Here is a 24265-nt window from a genome sequence, read left to right as displayed (position 1 = left end):
CTTTTGTTGACTATGATGGCTACTCGATTTCTTCTAAGGAATTCCTGCCCACAGTAGTAGATATAATGGTCATCTGAGTTAAATTCACCCATTCCAATCCATTTTAGTTCATTGATTCCTAGAATGTCGATGTTCACTCTTCCCATTTCCTGTTTGACCACTTCCAATTTGCCTTGATTCATGGACCTAACATTCCAGGTTCCTATGCAACATTGCTCTTTACAGCATCAGACCTTGCTTCTATCACCAGTCCCATTCACAATTGGGTGTTGTTTTTGCTTTGGCTCCATCCCTTCATTCTTTCTGGAGTTATTTCTCCACTGATCTCCTGGGCACCTACAGACCTGGGAAGTTCATCTTTCAGTGTCCTATCTTTTTGCCTTTTCATGCTGTTCATGGGGTTCTCAAGGCAAGAATACTGAAGTGGTTTGCCATTCCCTTCTCGGTGGACCACGAGACATTATGTGCCTCCTAATGAAGAATCTTTTCAAATCCTAGAAGATGATGCTGTGAAAGTGCTGCAGTCAATATGCCAGCAAATTTAGAAAACTCAGCAGTGGCCCCAGGACTGGAAAAGGTCAGTTTTCATTCCAATCACAAAGAAAGGCAATGCCAAAGAATGCTCAAACTACTGCACAATTGAACTCATCTCACACGCTAAGTAATGCTCACAATTCTCCAAGCTAGACTTCAACAGCACGTGAACCGTGAATTTCCAGATGTTCAAACTAGATTTAGAAAAGGCGGAAGAACCGGAGATCAAATTGCCAACATCTGCTGGATCATCTAAAAAGCAAGGGAATTCCAGCAAAACATCTACTTCGGATTTATTGATTACACCAAAGCCTTTGACGTGTAGATCACAACCAACTGTGGAAAACTGTTGAAGAGATGGAAATACCAGACCACCTTACCTGTCTCTTGAGAAATCTGTATGCAGGTCAAGAAGCAATTATTAGAACCAGAAATGGAAGAACAGACTGGTTTTAAATTGGGAAAGGAGTATGTCAAGGCTTATTTAACTTATATGCAGAGTACATCATGCGAAATGCCAGGCTGGATGAAGCACAAGCTGGAATCAAGATTACTGGGAGAAATATCAATAAATTCAGATATGCAGATGACACCACCCTTATGGCAGAAAGCTAAGAAGAGCTAAGTAGTCTCTTGATGAAAGTGAAAGAGGAGAGTGAAAAACGTGGCTTAAAACTCAACAATCAAAAAACTAAGATCATGGCATTTGGTCCCGTCACTTCATGGCAAATAGATGGGGAAACAATGGAAACAGTGACAGACTTCATTTTCTTGGGCTCCAAAATTACTGGAGATGGTGACTGCATCCATGAAATTAAAAGACATTTGCTCCTTGGAAGAATAGCTATGACCAACCTAGACGGCATATTAAAATTTTAGCAGAGACATTACTTTGCCAACAAAGGTCCATCTAGTCAAAACTACGGTTTTTCCAGTGGTCATGTATGGATATGAGAGTTGGACTATAAAGAAAGCTGAACACTGAAGAATTGATGCTTTTGAGCTGTGGTGTTGGAGAAGACTCTTGAGAGTCCCTTGGACTGCAAGGAGATCAAACCAGTCAATCCTAAAGAAAATCAGTCCTGAATATTCATTGGAAAGATTGATGCTGAAGCTGAAACTCCAATACTGTGGCCACCTGATGCAAAGAACTGACTCATTTGAAAAGACCCTGATGCTGGGAAGGATTGAAGGTAGGAGGAGAAGGGGATGACTGAGGATGAGATGTTTGGATAGCATCACCAACTCAGTGGATAGGAGTTTGTGTGAACTCTGGACAAGGATGGACAAGGAAGCCTGGCGTGCTGCAGTCCATGAAGTTGCAAATAGTCAGACACGACTGAGTGACTGAATTGAATAAGAGAACACAGTGTCACATATAACTTTACCAAAGAGATTAAACTTGGGTCTGATTCATGTCTCTGGATCCAGCTGCCAACTGGCAGAAAACACAGATGACAGGAAACAAGCTGAACTGTGCAGTGAGGACAAGATTAGTTAAATCCAGACTTTGTGAAACTGAGGGTTGAATGACCCAGGTTCTTTAAAAGGTAAATTATAAGGGAAAGAAAGGAGTTGAGGGAGAATCTGTGGATTAAAAGACACCTCAAGGACATATCAAGTTTTACAAAATGAGCAATATTACATGGTACTTTCTAGGAGCACACATGAGTCATCACAATATATTGAGCAAACACAAGGGAGAGATCATTTATAAAAATCAGGATACAGAAATGGGCAGGCTGTCTTCAGGATAGATATCTGAAGTGGCTTCTAGAGTGGCTGCAAAAATTCTCTTTCTTGACCTGGACAATGGTTTAAAAAGTGTTCTGTACTTCCTGTTCTTTGTACGGCTTTCTTTTAACTGTTAAAAAATAAATCAGCTGGCGTGCTGTAGTCCTTGGGGTTGAAAAGAGTCAGACATGACTGAGCGACTGAACTGAACTGAATTGAAAACATTCAAAATGTTCACTTCAGTGAATGCATGTAAGAATGCTTGCATGAATGAACAAATGAAAAGCCTAACAAGTCATGAGGCCCTAAGAATAGCTTTCTTTTCTTTGAGCTTTCGTTCCCAGGTTTGTGAAATGAATTGCTTAAACAATAAACTTGAGACCCTTCCAATTCTCACTCCAATAATTAATGCTTCTAATAGCAAACATCTGTTGATTATTTTGTTGTTTGCTAAGTCACGTCCAACCCTTTGCAATCCCATGGAGTATAGCATGCCAGGCCTCCCTGTCCCTCACTATCTCCTGGAGTTTGCCCAAGTGCAAACTGAAAAAAAATTTCAAACTGAAAGAAAAACTTAGAGATTTCAACCACATACACAAAGTGTGGCGACTGTCTTCTTTTTAGTTATGGTTATTATTTTGCCTAGAGAAATGTGAGCTAATATTTTGGAAAGCTTCATCAGTGGGCCAACTTCATCTGGGTCTCCACTTCATGTCTTTTACTACATGAAAATGTCTTTTCAAAGCAGTGTTATCCGCCCATGGAGAATTTAAACAGGAGTCATCATCATTTTCTTCCAGTTTCTTGAGCTCCTCCTGTCTTCTGTGATATAGAGTATCAGCTGTTTCTGCTCCTCGCTGCTAATGATGGGCTCTCATGCTGGAGCTCCCTGGCCCCTTTGCTGAATCTTGACAATGATTTTGACCATTGAATCAGTGATGCTACCCAACCATCTCATTCTCTTCTGCCTTCTTCTCCTTTTGCCTTCAATCTTCCCCAGCATCAGGGTCTTTTCAAATGAGTTGGCTCTTTACATCAAGTGGCCAAAGTAGTGGACCTTCAGCTTCAGCATCAGTCCTTCCAATGAATATTCAGGGTTGATTTCCTTTAGGATTGACTGGTTTGATCTCTTGCTCTCCAAGGGACTCTCAAGAGTCTTCACCAGCACCAGAGTTCAAAAGCATCAGTTCTTCAGCACTCAGCCTTCTTTATGGTCCAACTCTCACATCCATACATGACTACTGGACAAACCATAGATTTGACTATATGGACCTTTGTCAGCAAAATGATGTCTTTGCTTTTTAATATACTGTCTAAGTTTGTCATAGCTTTCCTTCCAAGAAGCAAGCATCTTCTAATTTCATGGCTGCAGTCACCATCCACAGTGATTTTGCAGCCCAAGAAGAGAAAATGTGTCACTGCTTACTTTTCCCCCTTCTATTTGCCATGAAGTGATGGGACTGGATATCATGATCTCAGTTTTTTGAATGGTGAGTTTTAAAGCCAACTTTTTCACTCTCCTCTTTCACCTTCATGAAGAGGTTCTTTAGTTCTTCTTTGTTTTCTGCCATTAGAGTGGTATCATCTGCATATCTGAGGTTGTTGATATTCTTCCAGCAATCTTGATTCCACCTTGTAGTTCATCCAGCCTGGCATTTTGCTTGATGTCCTCTGCATGTAAGTTAAATAAGCAGAGTGACAATATATAGCCTTGACATACTCCTTTCCCAATTTGGGACCTGTCCGTTGTTCCATATAAGGTTCTAACTGTTGCTTCTTGACCTGCATACAGGTTTCTCAGGAACCAGGTAAGATGATCTGGTATTCCCATCTCTTTAGGAATTTTCCACAGTTTATTATGATCCATGCCATCAAAGGCTTTTGCACAGTCAATGAAACAGTAGTAGATGTGTTTCTGGAATTTCCTTGGTTTCTCTTATGATCCAATAAATGTTGACAATTTGATCTCTGGTTCTTCTGCCTTTTATAAATCCAACTTGTACATCTGGAAGTTCTTGGTTCATGTACTGCTGAAGCCTAGCTTGAAGGATTTTGAGCATAACCTCACTAGAATGGGAAGTGAGTGCAATTAACATTCTTTAGCACTGCCCTTCTTTGGAATTGGGATGAAAAACTGACCTCTTCCAGTCCTGTGGCCACTGCTGGATTTTCCAAATTTGTGGACATATTGAGTGCAGCACTTTAACAGCATCATCTTTTAGGATTTGAAATAGCTTAGCTGGAATTCCATCATCTCCACCAGTTTTGTTAGTAGTGTTGATTAATTACTTACCAAGTGCTAACTGTTTTGTATATGTAGTCATTGAATCTTCATAAGAGTCAGGCTTAGAGAGTATGTAACTTGCCCAAAAGTAATTGGCTTGAATTCAGGGCTAGCAGATCTCAAAACTTACCTTGCTGTGCTAAGATGCTATGCTGAGATGTTGTGATAGCAGTAGTTACTTTTGTAATAGGATATCCTTCCTCAAAATCAAATTAAAGGTGAAATGGTTAAGAGGTCAGGTTCTACAGATTGATCTTGTGAATTCAAATCCCATCTCCAACACTTAGCAACTGCATGACTTTGGGCAAATAATTTATACTTGCTGTGCCTCAGTTTCTTTATCTGTAAAGTGGAGATAATCATGTTATTTATCTCAGAGGGATGTTGTGACGATTGTATAAGTGCCTAGCATAATGCCTGGCACATAGTAAGCATTTACTGTTTACTATTTTCATCAAATAATCCATTCTTATTAACTGGGCTCACATGTAATAACTGTTAAATGTCAGATTAGACAAAGGCTAAAATTTTCACTTTTAAAATATATAATAATTTTATTCTTTACCCAGATTCACAGATACAAAGTTTTGAAGTGCTAAGTTTTATATTAGAAGAGTGACTTTAGTAGCAACAAGATACTACTTTTGGCTCCACTAGCTAATTTCTCTAAGGAAAAAAATGTTCAACTAAATACATAAATTGTCCTTTTGCCCTTCTGTTTTTTGAACCTTGTATTTGGTAATGCCACTTGAATAGTAAATATTGGCATGATTTACTTAGCCTTTGATCCATTTTTCCCAGCAGCTAGATAAGACTCCAGATTGTTTTAAGAGTTTTGCAAAATTTTTAAATTTAAAAAAATTTATTGATGTATAATTGGTTTACAGTGTTGCATGAATTTCTTCTACATAGCAAAGTGACTCAATTATATACATGTATATACTGAGTCACTTTGCTGTGTAGGTATATATGTGTGTATATATATATATATATTCTGTTTTATACTCTTTTCTATTATGGTTTGTCACAGGAAATTGAATATAGTTCCCTGTGCTATACAGTAGGACCTTGTTATTTATTCATCATCTGTATAATAGTTTCCATCTGCTAATTCCAAACTCCTAGTCCGAAACTCCCAATCTTCCCCTCTTCCACCCTGCTTCCCCTTGGCAACCACTAGTCTGTTCTCTGGTGGGTCTTTTTTTGTTCCACACATATGTTAATTTGCATCATGTTTTAGATTCCACATATAAGTGATATCATATGATATTTGTCTTTCTCTTCTGATTTACTTCAACTAGTATGATAATCTCTAGGCCCATTCATGTTGTTGCAAATGGAATTATTTCATTCTTTTTGATAGCTGAGTAATATTCTATTGTGTGTGTATATATATATATATATGTGGGCTTCCCTGGTGGCTCAGACGATAAAGAACCTGCCTGCAATGCAGGAGACCCAGGTTTGATCCCTGGGGTGGGAAAATCCCCTGGAGAAGGGAATGGCTACCCACTCCAGTATTCTTGCTGGAGAATTCCATGGACAGAGGAGCCTGGCAGGTTACAGTGCATGGGATCACAAAGAGTCAGACACGACTGAGCGACTAACATGTTCATATATGTGTGTGTGTGTGTGTGTGTGTGTATGTATGTGTGCATGCTAAGTTGCTTCAGTCATGTCCAACTCTTTGCCACCCACTTGACTACAGCCTACTAGGCTCTTCTGTCCATGGGATTCTCCAAGCAAGAATACTGGAGTGGGTTGCTTTGCCCCTCATCATATATGTGTGTGTATATATATATATACAAACACACCACATTGAAAAAGGAATCTACTGATCACTAATAAGTAAAAACAAATTAAACCTGTTTTCTAATTAAAAGAAATACAATGCATTTAATTAGCAACACACAAAAAATTTTCCAAAGAATGATCAACAACCTAATTTATTATCTTCTTAAAAGACCTATCTCCTTGCTGCTGCCATTGCTGTCAATGGAGACACTTCTTGGGGACTCTGCTTCTCTGAACTAGAGTAGAATTGTCCCTGCCAAGTGATTACAACTCTTTTGACCAATTTTAGACTGTCAAACCTTTGAATGACCTGAGAGTTCACTGCTGTTTTACATGAAGGAAGCTAGAGGTTGGCCCCTGCTTTAATCCAATTCTATATAAACTATGATTGGGAGAAATTCCTCTACAATAACTAACATTTGAATGTCACCCTTTACAAGTTTCTGGCGCTGCTTCAGATTTGTTCTTTAATGTTCATATCACATTGATGATCTAATCAGCATCTTGTCAGGAGTTCATTTTATTTGTCTTTGTATTCCTTTTGCCCTGCATAAAGCCAGGCTCTTAGGCCTATAAATGTTGAATGAATAAACGAATGAACAAATGAATGAATGACATCTATAAGCAAATTTGAGAGGCTAATGGGAAAAGAACTGAAAAGTATTGTGGGCACTCACTTTTCATTGTTTCTCGTTGCTTTGTGATCCTGTTTTTTTAACAGAAGTTCCACTTAATCTTCAACGTGCAGGGAACTTCTGAGTTTCTCAAGAAGACAAATTACTAGACTAAAAAGGACACTTTGATGGAAATCCATCAAATACTCATTCAGCAGTGAGAGCTGTAGGTGAGGATATACTAGAGATCAATTTGAAAAACAGAAGATAGTCTATCTTCTGATACAAGGAAACACCTGGGAGGAGTAAGCAGAAGTCCTTTTTCTAAGGTTACCCTGCAGAGGCCCTGGACTGGTTAACTCCTGGCTACCATGGCAAAGCTTTCTTCTGCAATGCATTAGACACTAGGTGCCTCCCTTCTTCCCCATGCTGCTGTATATTTAGAGTCATAAAGAGGAAATATGAACATTTAGAAATTTCTTATTCTTTTTCTGGGCCTTGAACATTTGCTTGGGAACCTATATCAATTTCTTCCCAACATATTGCATCTTAATAGTTTGGACCAATATAGGCCTCTTTAAAAATAAGTAAATGGAAAGCAATCAAAATAAAATCATCAGGCATACAAAAAGATTTTGCTTTAAAAAAAAGATAAAAAGCATTTTGTGTAATGGGAGCAAATGGTTCTTATGAAAAATTTTACTTCTTATATTTAAAAAGGTAATTCTGAATAATTTTTAATTAATGGTTTCAAGATGATGAAAGAACAAAAGAAAATTATCTGAGAATTTTAAAAAATGTGTGGAGATGAAAACTTAAAAACTGTAATGGAAGACTTGTAGGTAAGGATGGTAGATTGAAGCAAGATAATTGATTTTTTTCACCTCCAAGTCCTTGGAAATTAACTAAAAATAGGGAAGAGAGGGTCAGAGATTCATAAACTGCAACTACTCAAGGACAGTGGGACAACTGTCAAAAAAGGTAATGAGCAAAACATGGAGATTTGAGTCTGAGGCAGTCCAGAATGGCCCCTAACCCTTCCCTTACCTCTCAGAGGCCTAGTGAAGCAAGAAGGAGAGTGAACCCAATCCTGAGAATCCTCACAAATGCTCTCCAATTTGTAAGAAGTATACTGTAGCAACAAGTCAGTAGCCTTTGAAAAAATTAAGCAGAAGCCCTGGAAGTGGATGTTCCATTCATGTCACCATGGAGCCTAGCAGAGGTTGGAAGGGCCGAAGGACTTGCCATCTTCTAGGACCTGTTGCTAAGTTGAAGGACTCAGCTAGCATCCACAGAAGCAGTGCTTACCTGCGGCCATGAGGATGGTCCTAATAGAGGACGTGTGTACTCACTTCCCACAGCTACTATTACTAGTTACTCACAAGTTTAGCGGCTTAAAACAACCCAAAGCTATTATATTATAGTTCTAGGGATCAGAAGTTGAACATGTGTCTTCTTGAGTTAAAATCAAGGTGTCTTCAGAACTGTGTTCTGTTCAAAGATAAACTGAGGCATATTAAAATTTTAAGAATTTATTTGAGTAAAAAATTGATTCAAATGGGCAGTATCAAAACAGAAGTGGTTAGAAGCACTCCAGTGAAGGCAGCTGGGGTGAAACCTGTATAGAGAAGAGGCAGAAGCAAAAAAGGAAATTATTTGATTGGTTTTAGCTTAAGACCTAGTTGACTATTTGTGTTTCGGTATCCTAGGTTTCTATTTCACAATCTTGAGGCATTTACAGGCTTAGATTTTGGTTTACTTAGGTAGGCTGCCATGGCCTTAGAGACACCTCAGTCTAATGGCCTCCTTGTTTAATGAATTTAACAGTTTCTTCTGGAGTCTCCAGAGGGCGCTCTGTTTACTGCATTTTTTCCTGTGTCTAAAGGCCACCTGCAGTCCTTGGCTTCTGGGCCCTTCATTTTCAGAGCACTTCACCACCACTTCTCATGTTTTCTTGAATGATTGTTTGCTTGAGGACCATCCTGGCATCTCCCCCTTTCCTTACACACGTCTTACTGCATGAGAAGAGACATCTTACTGGTGAGTCTGGGAGAAATAGCTGCATGGTGAATCCCCTTCTGGAGTCTCTTTCAGATCTGAATAAATGTGAGGTGCAGGCCCTGTGTCCATTTTCACGTGGAAGCTCATGAATGGACTCTGTTCCAGCTAAGAGGAATCCTATAGTTTGGGGCTTTTCAATTCATGGGAGACATATCAAGATACTTTTGTGGCTGCAAATTCAAGCCACATTCCCCAATTTATAAAAAAAAATAGATTTTAAAAAACCTGCTGAGAAAACTCCTATGTCTTATTTTTCAACTGGTTCTGAACCTGGCCTCCTAAAATCCCTGGTTTCCAGCTTAGCTAGAAATCTTAAATAGACAAACAAGGACTGACACTATAGAGTCTAAGATATTATGCAATACTTGAGGCTTTTGGGGTATCCATGTGAGGCACTTTAGGACTTTATGTTTGTGGGTTCGTGGGTTTTCACATTTGACAGTCTGAAAGAATTTATAAGTTGGCAAGTTTTTATAGCTGTGTGGCTGTTTATGACTGGAGAAGGCCAACACAGCCTTCAAAAGTATATTTGGTTTATGGTCCTTTATGGTAGACTTGGATGTGATCTAGGTCAGTATAACTTTGGCCTAAACAGATTCAGTTTAGCTTCGGCCTGGCTGAAATAAGGATTAAATTATTGGGAAACAGGTCTTATAGTCCCATGGAAATTTTACCTCAAAATAGGTAGAACTTCAAAATATGAGTGTTTAGGCTTTAAAGAGCAATTTTAATTGTCTTTACTAGATTTATTGGTGAGGTTAGTAACCATGATTTTAAATTAGAAAGATAGTGAGATCAGTTCTATGTGGGCTACGGAACACTCACATATTAATTTCTGGCCAGGCCTAGTTAGGAGGAACCAGAGAAGCCCCTTTGTGTTGGATGTGGTCCTAGGACCAAGAGAGGTAGAGGTCAATGGCCTAGACTCTTGGAATCACATAGTTTGGAGGCTCAAGTGATCTTAAGTTGGCTTCGTTTTGTTATCTGTGTTAATTATGACTGTGGTTTGAGATCTGGCTTATACCTCAAGATGGTGGATGATTTTATTCACGTGTGTGCTCAGACACTCAGTCATGTCCATCTCTTTGCAACCTCATAGGCTGTAGCCCACCAGGCTCCTCAGTCCATGATATACTCCAGCAAGAATACTGGGAGTGGGATGCCATTTCCTCCTCCAGAGGATATTCCCAACTCAGGGATCAAACTTGTGTCTCTTATGTCTCTTGCATTGACAGGTGGATTCTTTACCACTAGCACCATGTGGGAAGCCCAATTTTATTCATGAACCAATCAAAAGGAATAGAAGCTCTTTTTATACAGAGATTATGGCATCTTTCTTGGGTTGAGGAAAAGAAATATTTCAGTGAAATTATTGCAAACCTAAAGATTAAGAAATAAATAGAAAAAGCCTATATCTACAATACCATCTTTGGAAATAAAGTTTGCTTAGAAAATAAAGAAGGTATTGTTTGAAAAGACTAGATGTGGATCCAGGCTTTAGGTCCCTGTCAATATCCAATTTGGATGTTTTCTTAGTAAAAGAATACAAAATTTATATACAAAACTAATGACTGAAAACTTTTAACTTTAAGTGGGATTCAACTTATCAGTCTTTGCCTTTACATTTTTTAATGTCTTTTTTGAGAAATCCTTACCAAATCCTAAGGTCATGAAGATATTCTTTATATAATCTTAGGGATGACTAATTCTACTTCCTGCATTTGATTTTTAATCAGCAGGTATTTATTTTTCTGTCTGGTACAGGGTAGGAGTTTGATTTCATTTTTCTTCACTTGGCAGTCATTCTAGCCTCATTTGTTTAAAAAAATCTTTCTTTTCCCTCTTTGCTCTGCAGTGTCCCCCAGTCAGCCCTCGCACAGATCTGCTTCGAGACTTTAGAGGTCTATTCATTCTAGAGATCTATTTCTTTACCCCCAAACAAATATCACACTAACTGAACTACTATAGCTTTGGAATAAATCTTGTTATGCGGTAGAGCAAGTCCTCCTATCTCATTCATCTTCAAGACTATCTGATATTTCTTCATGATTCAATGGAGAAAGAACACAATACATCAGGCAAGATTCTGAGACTGAGAGCAGAAAGTAAGCTCAGGTGAAGAGTCAAACCCTAGCCCCAAAGGATGCCTTTCTTCAGAAATAATTAATGTTAATAGGAAAATTTTTAAAGTAAATGTTGAGGTGGAGTAGGAGGAAGTTGTGAGAGTTCATGTCCTATGGTTTCACACTTAATGACCAAACTTCCTCTCTACCGACTCATTTCTGCTCCCATCATTTCAGGGAAGAAATTTCCTTTTCAAAGGTCACCAGTGAACTGATAAGATCCTATAGCCCTTTTTTGGTAATCTTCCTTCTTGTGTGTGTGTGGGCTAAGGTGCTTCAGTCATATCTGACTCTTTGTGACCCTATGGACTGTGGCCTGCCAGGCTCCTCTGTCATGGGGACTCTCCAGGCAAGAATACTGGAGTGGGTTGTCATGCCCTCCTCCAGGGGATCTTCCCAACCCAGGGATCAAACCCATGTCTCTTATGTCTTCTGCATTGGCAGACAGGTTCTTTACAACTAGCGCCACCTGGGAAGACCCCATCCTTCTTGATCTTCCTGCTAAAACTGATACTACAGGCCACTCCTTTCACCATTTTTTTTTCTTAAACAGATAGACTGAGATATAACTCACATATACAGTTCATCCAAAGCATTTAAACCAATGGCTTTTAATATATTCACAGAGTTGTGCGCTGATCATCACAATTTGTTGCTGCGGGGGCTTTTCTCGAGTTGCGGCGAGCAGGGGCTACTCTTTAGTAGCAGTGCAAGGGCTGCTCGTTGTGGTGGCTTCTCTTGTTGTGGAGCACTGGCCCTAAGGCGTGTGAACTGAGTAGTTGCAGCACGTGGGTTCAATAGTTGCAGCTCCCAGGCTCAGTAGTTGTGACACACAGGCTTAGCTGCTTCGCTGCATATGGAATCTTTCCAGACCAGGGATCAAACTTGTGTCTCTTCCATTGGCAAGCAGATTCTTTACCACTGAGCCACCAGGGAAGCCCCCACAGTTCATTTTAGAACATGTCATTACCCCAAAAAGAAACCCACTGACCTTAGTTGTCATCCCATAATTCCCCCACCTGCCCTTCTGCCATAGGCAACCACTAATCTACTTTCTGCCTCTATGGATTTGTCTATTTGGGATATTTTATATAAATAGAATCTCATATGTAGTCCTTTGTGACTAGCTTATCTAACTTAGCATAATGATTTCAAGGTTTATCCATATTGTAATGTGTTTCAGAACGTCATTACTTTTTTTTTCTTTTTTTTGGTTTTGAACCTTTAATGAGAAAAATATATATATAATATCAAGCTCAAAAACACTGTGTGTGGTGTGTCACTGGGTCAAGGGTTAGGGATACACAGGATAGGACTAACAAACAAGATAATGTGTAAACAAAGATTCACACAACCAGAGTGAAAAACCGGCGCCTGGCACAGTTTATGTCTCAGTTTCCTCATCACTCAGCAGCATATTGGGGATCCCACGGCTACTGGGGAACAGACCTCCCGACTCTGGGCATTGCAGGGTGCCCTCCAAAACCTCCACCTCCATCAGCACGTGGTGCATCTTTCACAGAAATTCCTCGTTATGCTCATATCCCTGAATCGGCTCTTTAGGCACCTCGACGAGATGCAGTGTGTCCGCAGCCTCCAGAAGCACCACCCACTCCACTTTGGGTATCATATGCGCTATGAAGTCGGGGTTGAACTCCACAGGGTTGATGCGGACCTCCATGGCCTGGAGACGCAGGGGGAAGCCACGGGGGGCCCCACCCCCCACACGTGCGAGCTCAGCAGGTTGTGGGTGAGCAGCCTCATGTCTACGCTGCGCGCTCCCGCACAGCCGGAACCGGAAGGCAGAACTTCATTACTTTTTATGGTTAAATAATATTCCATTGTATGGATTTACCACACCTGTTTATCCATTCATTAGTTAATGCTCACATGAGTTGCTTCTACTTTACAAGTTATTGTGAATAATGTTGCTTTCCTTTTTAAAACTCTCCTTCTTTTGGCTTTGATATCACTTATGTCATTTTATTTTTAATAGTTTTCTGTTACCTTTTGAATTAAAAGGGTAAGAAGGAAGGAAAGAAAGAAAGAGAGAGGAAGGAAAGAAGGAAAGGAAAGGAGAAAGGAAGGGAGGGAGGGAGGGAAGGAGAAATGAAGGACCAGCTCGATGTTCAGTAATCTCCAAGATATCAATTTGCTTTTCTGTCTCTATCTCCTAAGGGCTTCCCTGGTAGCTCAGTGATAAAGAATCAACCTGCCACTGCAGGAGACATGAATTTGATCCCTGATCTGGGAAGATCCCCTGGAGAAGGAAATGGCAGCCCACTCCAGTATTCTTGCCTGGGAAATCCCGTGGACAGAGGGGCCTGGCGGGCTACAGTTCATGAGCTCTCAAAGGGCTGGACACAACTTAGCAATTGAACAGCAACAACAGTCTATTATCTATCTCGTCTCTTCATCTGGAGGCAAACTATGGCCAGTGATTTCAAGCCTGGATTTTTAGGTATTTTTTTGTTTATTCATTCCTGCCAAAGCCACCCTTCCCCATATTTCAAGAAACAGAAAACCTCTATCAAATCAAGTTTCATCTCAAATGCCACCAAAAGCTTTTCCATAACTCTTCTAAACTTTTAGTGCTTTATTTTTGCCGCTATCATGTCACATACTTTACTCTAAAACTATTTATGTATTCACTCTCTTCCCAACCAAATGTAGTCCCTGAGGACAGGTACTATATCTTATCCCTATCAAAGTTAGTCTTTGAGGGCAGGTACTATGTCTTGGGGCTTCCCAGGTGGTGCTAGTGGTAAAGAACCTGCCTCCCAATGAGGGTTTGATGATTAGGTTGGGAAGATCCCATGGAGAAGGAAATGGCAACCCCCTCCAGTATTCTTGCCTGGAGAATCCCATGCACAGAGGAACCTGGTGGGCTACAGTCCATAGAGTCACAAGAGTGGGACACGACTGAAGTTATTTGGCATGCACTATGTCTTATCTTGGTATGTTTGTAGCACCTCCCAAACTTGACCTATTCAAAGTGGTGGTACAATAAATACTTATTTGTGAAACTACTTGAGTGGAACAATGTGAATTGACTCAACATTTCAAAAGAACATCTAGACAGTTGAGGGAGAATTATTTGGAGATTCTGAGTTATCCCAAATCAAAATCTTCAGTTATCTTTAGTTTAGGGCATGAACACAGAGAAGATGATTGTTGTCTTCTGAATAATTCCTATCATATTCTATTTGAGACAATGACTCACTGTTTTAAACATACTTGACTCAAAACTAATTCTAACTAAATATCTGTGTATTTGAAACAAATAGTGAGTGACTTTAAAAAAAATAGCTTATTCACTAGAGTTAGAGGCATCATAGTTTCCAAAACAATACTAGATCATAGTCTTTAAACACACACACACACCAAAAAACTCAAAACAACACAGCCACATCCCACAGCAACATAAATTAAGGGAGTTCTGTAGTCAACCAAATGGAACTATCACCCAGGTCATGATGTACCTGGGTTTGAGGCAAAGATTTCTAAGATGGGTTTTAAAATAGTTAAACATACATCATTAGTCATCCTCAAAAGACTGTTAACTCTAGCACCACTTATGAGTGTTCTTATCTATAAAATTTGGACATGAATGTAGTCTAGTCTTAGGAAATCAATTTACAACCAATTTACAGGAAATGTGGGAGATAGAGGAACAAGTTAAACAACACCATGAATCCAGAACAGCTGAATCCAGAGCATAAACCATTCCATGATACAAATAACATGTTTATTTGTTTGTAATAAATAGATGCCATAAAGTAAAACAACAACAAAGCAATTGGAGACTGTTTTAAAATAAACTTAAGATACACAACAAAGGCAACATGTGGGCCTTGTTTGGATCCTTATTTCAATGAATTGACTGTAGATAAAATCAAAAGCATTTGCATATCAACTGGGTTATAGATGATATTAAGGAATCATTCAATTTTGTTATGGATAATAATGTAATAATGATAAGCCTGAGATGCATAATAAAGTATTATGTTATATAACATAATGTGTAGGTTTTGCTTTAAAATATCCAGGAACAAAACGTGTTGAGAGGAAGGTAAAGTGAGTTTGACAAATTGTTGACACACGTTGAGCAGTAGGTAATGGATATGTTAGGTTTGTTAGAATTCTTCTTCTTGTGTATTTGTTTGAAAATTTCCATTATAAATTTTCTTAAAAAGTTACAAATAGGACAGATTTGGATTTAAGCAAAATACATCATGTACTTTCTATGGGTAAAGCCCTGTGCTAGGCTTAACACTTTTATAAACTATACCTTACATAATTCTCAGTATACTCCTGATGCAAATGGGAACTTGTGTGCACACTCCAAGAGTGGAATTTCTGTTTCCCCCACTCCTGTGGAATTCCTGTAATCAAACCCCACTGGCCTTTAAAGCTAGATTCTCTGGGGGCTCAGACTCCTATTGCCAGACCCTCAGGCTGGGGAGCCTGACGTGAGGCTCAGGACTTTCACTCCTGTAGCAGAACTTCTGTGGTATAATTATTTTCCAGTTTGTGAGTTGCCTACCAGGCATGTATGGGATTTGATTTTATCATGATTGTGCCCCTCCTACTGTCTCATTATGGCTTCTTCTTTGTCTTTGGGTGTAGGGTATTTTTTGGTAGGTTCCAGTGGGGTTTTTTTTGTTGTTGATGATGGTTATTCAGCTGTTAGTTGTGAGTTTGGTGTTTTCATAAGAAGGGGTGAGTTTGTCTTTCTACTCTGACATCTTGCTGACCAACTGCTCCCTTTTCTTTCTATTCAGGCCCTCTATTGATTGCCTGGAAAAGGCTATGTTATAGCTATTTTCAAGTTTTAACTTTATTTTCAAGTTTATCAAAAATTTTTGCAGTTAATCCACAGAAAATGTTCTAATCAACATTGGCATTTTCCAGCAGATCCACTTTCTGGGTCCCACAGGGTTCTGTGTTGCAAATATTCTGTTTTTACATATTCTTATATTACATATAAGCATAGCGACCCCTGGCTGATTGATGATTGGTTGCACAGGGGACCCTCAGGAGTGGTTTTATTTCTCATGTACCTTTGCCAAGAATTCAGCAAGCCAGTTGAAAGCCCAAGAGGGTTTTACAAGCTACCATTTTTGAACTAAGTGTCTATATATGTCTCCTACTACCTGGGACAATATCCTTGGGAAATTGTAGGGATTTACATAACTCTAGTGAGGAACCACAGCCTCTACCCAGTAGATATGTCAATATCAACTAAATAATCACATGAAGGGCTGAATTGTGTCCCCCACAAATTAAAGTTTTAAAGCTAGCCTACCTCCCTCAGAATGTAGCCAGTTTTTGGAGATAAGGCCTCTAAGGGAAGTGATTAAGTTAAAACTGACAACTTGATCTGAACTTCTGGCCTCCAGAATTGTTTGAAAAATAAATAAATTTCTGTTGTGTGAGCCCCTCAGTCTGTGATACTTTCCTATGGCATCTCTAGTAAACTAGTGCAAGATATCACTTTGTTAAGCTATCATAATGACCAAAGAGAGATTTTTCAAGTACCAGACAATTGGAACTCAAATTTTGGCTCAAAAATGGAACAGTTAGGGAAAAACAAAAACAGCTACACACATATCCACATGTTTTGTTGTTGTTGTTGTTGTTGTCTAGTCACTAAGCTGTGTCTGACTCTTTGTGACCCCATGGACTGCAGCATGCCAGGTTCCCTATCTTTTACTGTCTTCTGGAGTTTGCTCAAATTCATGTCCATTGAGTCGATGATGTTGTCTAACCATCTTATCCTCTTCCACCCCCTTCTCTTTTTGCCTTTGATCTTTCCCAGCATCAGGGTCTTTTCCAATGAGTCAGCTCTTCTCATCAGGTGGCCAAAGTATTGGAGCTTTAGCTTCAGCATAAGTCCTTCCAATGAATATTCTGGGTTAATTTCCTTTAGGATTGACTAGTTTGATCTTTTGCAGTCCAAGGGACTCTCAAGAGTCTTCTCCAGCACCACAATCCAAAAGCATTAATTCTTCACTACTCAGCCTTCTTTTTGGTCCAACTCTCATATACTTACATGACTAATGGAAAAACCATAGCTTTGACTATACAGGTCTTTGTCGGCAAAGTGATGTCTTTGCTTTTTAATACATTATAATACACAAAAATGTGTGTTGTTAAAATGACATACTGATTTCATAATTATTTCTTGATTGCCTTTAGGTTCCTGAAATTGTGGTAATGATAATGAAAAGTCTAATGTATGCTAAAGTTGCTTCAGTTGTGTCTGACCGTTTGCGAACCTATGGACTATAGCCTGCCAGGTTTCTCTGTCCATGGAATTCTCCAGGCAATAATACTGAAGTGGGTTGCCATGCCCTCTTCCAGGGGATCTTCCCAACCCAGGGATCAAATTTACTTCTCATTGTGTCTCTTGCATTGGCAGGTAGGTTCTTTACAACTAGCACCTCCTGTGGATCTGTAAGGCTTACTTAGTATTTAGAATGTTTCAGGCAATGTTTTAAGTACTTAATCTATATTAAGCATTTAATCCTAACAACAGACTCACAAGATAGACACTGTTATTACCTCTATTTCAACAGTGAAGGAACTAAGACCCAGAGAGGTCGAACAATTGATTGAGATCACAGAACTCACAAGAGGCCAAGTTAGGATCTGAATCTAAATAGTTGTCCAGAATCTGAATTTTTAAGCACTAGGACTCACTGCCAGACTGACAATGTGATGGAGAGTGACTGAATTGCTGGGGCAGATGTTCACACAAGACTAGTGAAAACTTCTACATATGAAAAGGCTTAGCAGCTCAGATCAGAGCTTCCATGCACCCTTGTGAGTATCATCTGTCAGTCTGTCACTGTGTGGATAAAAACAAACTATATGGTTATAACTGACAGATGCAATTTGCCTTCAGTTATTGCTATTGTAAAAATATGGTTTGAGCACTCCATACTCTCTGGTCCACAGTGAACGAGAAGATTCTGAGTTTAAGAGTCAAAATGCCTACCCTCAAGGTCCTGTTTTATCACTGTGAACTGTTTAACCTTGAGCTTATCAAAATACCAAGCTTCAAGGCCCTGGGGTTTATCACTGTGAGCTATTTAACCTTCTGTTTATCAATTCAGAAATTTTTTCCTAACTGTAAAAATAAAGGTAAAATGCTGCTTTGGAGATTTATGTGATGATTGAGTAAGATAATGAATATGAAAAATCCTGATATAAGTTGCTCAAGAAAGTAATTCAGGAAAAGCTGAGTCAAAAATCTTACCTAGGTGAATGAAAATGCATGACAGTGCTTGTAAGATGTTAGTGCCAACTATTCCTAGATAAATCTAGAGATGAGCCTAATATTTAGTAGGAAGGATGAATCCTAGATGAAGTGAAGGAAAAGATTTAATCCACTCTATTTTTGGCCTGCATTGCTTTCCTAGACTCTAAGACTTTTACATTATAGCATATATTCCAGTTAATGAATCTTGCTCTACAAAGTAAGTTAATATTAGGCACTTAACATTATATGATCAAATCATCTATATTAATAAACATGGTGTTATTTTTTCAGTATTTACAATCATCTTTGGAGTCAAAATAGTACAAAACAGTGTAAGTCATATAAACTTCATGACTATTTCACTCACCTATGTTAAAAAAGCCAGCATCCCCAACAGTTTAAGATCCTATTTCCCTCAGACATGTCCTCCCACATCCCCTACAAGACCTCAGATGTCAATGAGCCAGAGACAACAGAAATTCTAGGTTATAAGACTGGCACCATGACCTTCATACTTGGACAGAAGGCAAGAAGAAGAGCCCAACTGAAAGGAGTGTACCATTAGCTAGTAGACATCAATAGGGAAGGATGAAGGCACCGTGAAAGTGACTCTAAAGGTTCAGGATCTGGATGTAAGGGAGCAGAGGCAAAGTGTGGTTGGGGAGGGTGGGAAAGAACCAGCTCAAGAATTTTGCTGTTCTTACGGCATCTCACCTTTTGGATTCAGAAAAGTAGGAGTTTCTAAACCAAACTAAAATTAAAACTTTTCCTAAAAAATCACAAATATTTTACAGCCTTATGGTTCCCACTGGCCTGGGTAACTAACATAGTTTTGTCTTCCCAGCCTCTAAGTCACCCTTCCCCCACCATCCCACTTCCAAATTGACACCAAGGTTATCTTTCTAATTCAAAAGTCTTATGCCACTTCTCTGATGAAAACACCTTCACTGGTTCCCTGGTGTTTTCAAGAGAGAGTGCAACTCCTTGGCACGACTGAATCCATTATCTACTGCTGCATAAACATAAAGAATAGACTTATGGACATAGGAGAGGGGAGGAGAGGGTGAGATGCATGGAAAGAGTAACATGGAAACTTATATTACCATATGTAAAATAGATAGCCAACTGGAATTTGTTGTATGGCTCAGGAAACTCAAACGGGGTCTCTGTATCAACCTAGAGGGGTGGGATGGGAGGGAGATGGGAGGGAGGTTCAAAAGGGAGGGGATATGTGTATACCTATGGCTGATTCATGTTGGTGTTTGACAGAAAACAACAAAATTCTGTAAAGCAATTATCCTTCAATTAAAAAATAAATTAATTAAAAAAAATTACCCCCAAACCTAATGACTTAAAACGATAATCACTTATTGTCTCCCATGGTTACTGTGGTTAGAAATCCAGGCAGAATATAGCAAGAGTGGATTGTTTCTGTTCTGTGGTATCCAGGGCCCTACAGAGAGACTCACTGGGTAAAACCATCTGAAGGCCTATTCATCCCACATCTGATGGCTGATGCTGGCTGGGGCCAAGAGACAGAACATCTACACCAATGCTCTCCTTTTGACCTGGGCTTCCTCACAACATGCTGACTTCCAAAGACAAGGATCCAGAGAGAAGGAGGCAGGAGGAGAGGAAGAGGAGGAAGCACGCTGAGCAGAAGCCACCTGTCTTTTATGACCCAGCCTTGGGTCTATGCAGCATCACTCCTGCCATGTCCTGTTGGTCAGGGAGGTCCCAGAGGAGTCTAGGGTCACAGAGAGGGAACAGAGACCCCACCTCTAGACAGAGGAAAGTGAGATCCTCTGGGATGGGATGTGTAATTGTGAGGTCATCTTTGAAAAACACAGCCTGCCACATGACTTAAGCTGACCCTTCACCTCCACCAGCATCATTTCCTTCTATTCCTCACTACTCTTTCTACACTTTCCATACTGATCTAGTTTAGTTTTTTCCTTATACAAGGACAAACTTTTCCACACGTCTGAACCCTTTTATATGCTACTGCTTATGCTTGGAATATCCTTTCTTTTCTCTGTTAACTCCCTAGTGAAAACCTTCTCATGCCTCAAATCCAAATTCAAGCCACATCACTGCAAAACCTTCTTGTCCCACCCAAAGAAGGTTAACTATTCTCTTGCCTAGGCTTCTATATATAGTATGCACATCTCTGTCTTACAGTATTATCTAAAGTTGAATTTTTATCCTTAACAGACTACAAGCAACTCAAAGAAAAGGACTAAGACTTGTTCTTTTTTTGTTGTTGTTCTTTGTTTTCCCCCCTCACATTTCCCTATTGCCTCCTGAATGCCAAATATTTAACACAGTGCATAACATTAAGTCCTCACTCATTAAATGTGACTTGAATGGCCGAATAAAACTTTAAGACAAACTTTGGAAAATTATCATTTCAATGGTAGGGTGTCTCCCTTGACCCTCTATTGCAAATATTTTTTTCTACTTCTATTATTGCCTGAAATACTTTTTTTTTTTTTTTTTTTTTACAGTAACAAGATAGTTTATTCATGAGGTCTTAGGAATTCCAATTCAGAAGACAGATTTGGGAAACCCCAAAGGAGTGTTTGGGGGAATAGAAACAATCAGGGGCTTATAAAGACAAAAAGCCACAGGTTGTTAAAAAGTTGCCTGGTGATGAAATACTGTACTTTTTAAGCATTACATTTGTGAATGAGAGACAAAGGGAAGAAGAAGAAGAAGAAGGAGTAGGAGGGAAGGGAGGAGGGTAGAAGGAGGGAAGGAAGGGGAGGAAGAGGGAGAGGGAGGAAGTAGAGGAGAAAGTAGAAAGTAAAGAAAGCTGAGTAGAGAAAGCTGGTCAAGGCAAACCACTGCCTCAGTCAAAGCCATTTCTATACTTCTAGGAAAGAAAAAGTTGAGAATAAAGACACATTGGGGGGATGAGGAGTGAGGGACACCAACAAGGAAGGAAAGACAAAAAAAAAGGGAAGATTGTGAATACCAGGAACAAATTTTGCCTTGCTCACAATTTTCCCTCTAGGCAAATCTTGCTTATCTTCAGCTGTTTCTGGAGGGCTAGATGCTTGAGGCAAAAGTACCCCATGTTCTGCCTGGTTCCTTAGCAGGAACACAGCCCAGGATTTTTCACCCTCCCTCACCCTCCTCCTGCCTCCCCCAGCCCTGCTGTTGTGCCCTCAGGCCTAGCAAGGGTAGGAGGGAGGCCATCCCTGCATGGATCACTTACTTCCAGGAGCCCCAAAGTGGCCTTCCTATCAGGCTCTGGCATCGATCCCTTGGTGAGAATGTCATGAGGTCTGCAGCCCCATTCACAGCTACCCTCCTTTCTACTCCTTCCATCCTGGCTCTGGCCCTCATTTTCTAGATTCTGCGGCCAATGTGTCTCTTTGGACATGAGTTTCTTCATCAGGTCCCCCGAACCACCTGCAAATGTGAACACTCAGGTTATTAAGCACACAGACTCTGAACCCTTAGTTGGGAAATGATCCAGCAGGCCCGGGAGGAACATAGAAATCTCTCATATTTACAAGAGACGAGGAGAGCTGAGGAAAGCCTCCAATTCCCTTGTTGGGCTTGAGTAAATGGTCTTCATCTAAATTTTCTCTTCTGTAACACATGGTATTATGATTTACCCTCCAGAGTCTCAGCTCTGATCATCCTGTAACAGGAGGCCACTATGGAGAAGAGTAGCATGATTATATTTAAAATGTTGAAAGGCCAGTCTATCGGTAGTGTGAAGAGTGGTACAAGAAGAGAAAGCCATTATGGACAAAATTTTTACTATAGTACAGAAATCCTCTTTTCTCATTAGTGTCTTGGAGCAATCCTGCTTCCCATATGCTGTAGGAACTCATCTGGTATCACTTAACTGAAACTCATTGTCCTCATACACAGTTACAAACGCTATTCAAGAGACCAGGACCAGGACTCCCCTGGTGGTCCAGTGGCTGAGACTCCATGGTCCCAATGCAGGGGGCCCAGATTTGATTCCTGGTCAGGAGCTAGATCCCACATGCTGCAACTAAGACCCGGTGCTGGCAAATTAATTAATTAGTTAATAATAATTTAAAAAGAGCTGAGGAGCAAAGCAGTAGCACTGGAGGTAAAAGAGGGGGCAGCACAGGGAAATGAGAATAAGACAGAAGGTGCAGAACTTGCTGAGGAAAGGGTTAACACAGAGCCGAGGCTGTGCCTTGCAAGGTCTTGCAGTCTGTGGCACCTTCAGGCATCTCACAACCCTTTCTTTTTCATCATCCTGTGGTCTCCTCCAGTGGCCCTAGGAATTTCTCTCATACCTGATAATCCTTTGATGCATGCATAGACCTTTTGGACCTTCTTCTGCTTTTGCTTGGCTATTTGCCATGTTTAATGGCAGTAACTTACACATCACACTTTTCTAGGACTTGCTACCACCTAACCCATATAATAGTCCAGAGTAAAAAGGTGAGCAAGAGAGCTGATTTACCCTAGCTCACCATTCTACTAAATCAATTTCTTAGCATATCATCCTGGCTAAGTCCTAAGTATTCCTTTATGGTAGTTACACTTTTCCAGTTTGTTCCATTCTTCCTGCCTCCATGTTGGTCTTGCCTACATGCCTTCCTATTAGGTAGGTACAGCTCAAATGCCATCTTTTTGATTCCCATGGAGACATAACCACTTTCTCTTCTGATCTCTGTAGCTCTGTAGAGCATGATGCTACAACTATGCTCCCTGCTGGCCTGAACTCGGAGCTTCTTGTTGTGAGATGATGGTTATGTACATTTTTAGTTCTTAAGAATGCTGTGCTTGTTTTTGTTGGATTATGAAGATGTAATGATCATATTTTACTTAAACCACAACTTGTTTAGCTCAACCATGCCCTAATTCTTTATTCCAGTTTTGAGAATAACTTTGTGATGTAGGTAAAAAATTGGAATTGTTTTCCTTTCATAGTTAAAAAAAATAATGCTGATTTCCTAATACAAACTTTGGCAGTCTTCATGAGGGTACAGTCACATTAGCATGGACATTTTCTATTGGGAACACATCAGTGGCTCAACACAGTGAATGAGGGAAGAGTCCAGACTAAAATTTAGGTTTCCTAAATCCATGGTGGCTCAGTGGTAGAATCCGCCTGCCAATGAAGGAGATGACGGTCTAATCCCTGGGTTGAGAAGATCCCCTGGAGAAGGTAAAGGCAGCCAGCGCTAGTATTCTTGCCTGAGAAATCCTATGGGCAGAGGAGCCTGGTAGACTACACAGTCCAGGAGGTCGCAAAGACTAGGACACGACTAAGCAACTAAACCACCCCTAAATCCAGATCCAGTGCCTTTTCCATATTGAAATAAGGTAACCAAATAAAAAATTATTATAGCATAAAGAAAACCCTGACAACATTGACTCAACCTGTTAATGATACATGAATACCGCTTTACAGTGAGAAGCCAATTAATGTATTGAGTTCAAATTAAAGCAGTGTTTCTGGAGATACTTTACATGTTTTTTCAGAGAAAACTAAAAATATGCAGGAGGATTATCACAGGGCAATCAACAACAACAAAATCAATGCAAACTAATCAAGTGTCTCTGGAAAGTCCCATATAACCAGGACATAAAGAAACAGTGATCTCAAGCCCATAGAGAACAATTCCTTGTATCTGAAGAGAAAGTGAAAGTGTCAGTTGCTCAGTCCTGTCCGACTCTTTACGACTCTATGGATTGTAGCCCACCAGGTTTCTCTGTCCATGGGATTCTTCAGGCAAAAATACTGGAGTGGGTTCCCATTTCCTTCTCCAGGGGATCTTCCTGACCCAGGGATCGAACCCAGGTATCCTGCATTGCAGGCAGATTCTTTACCAACTGAGCCACAAGGGAAGTC

The 24265-nt window shown here is 40.0% G+C and overlaps 1 protein-coding gene and 1 pseudogene across 1 annotated transcript in view; one reads left to right on the top strand and one right to left on the bottom strand.

Moving 5' to 3' along the window:
* The window catches only part of ALDH1A2 (aldehyde dehydrogenase 1 family member A2), a 166434-nt gene that overhangs the window by 22288 nt on the left and 119881 nt on the right, over positions 1-24265 (top strand). The gene's annotated exons all lie outside the window — the stretch shown is intronic.
* LOC133067225 (multifunctional methyltransferase subunit TRM112-like protein) lies at positions 12506-12922 on the bottom strand (annotated as a pseudogene).

This window comes from Dama dama, chromosome 12 (assembly GCF_033118175.1).
Source record: "Dama dama isolate Ldn47 chromosome 12, ASM3311817v1, whole genome shotgun sequence".
Taxonomy (NCBI): Eukaryota; Metazoa; Chordata; class Mammalia; order Artiodactyla; family Cervidae; genus Dama; species Dama dama.
The sequence above is the reverse complement of the archived record's forward strand: the minus strand, read 5'-3'. Positions and strand labels throughout refer to the sequence as shown.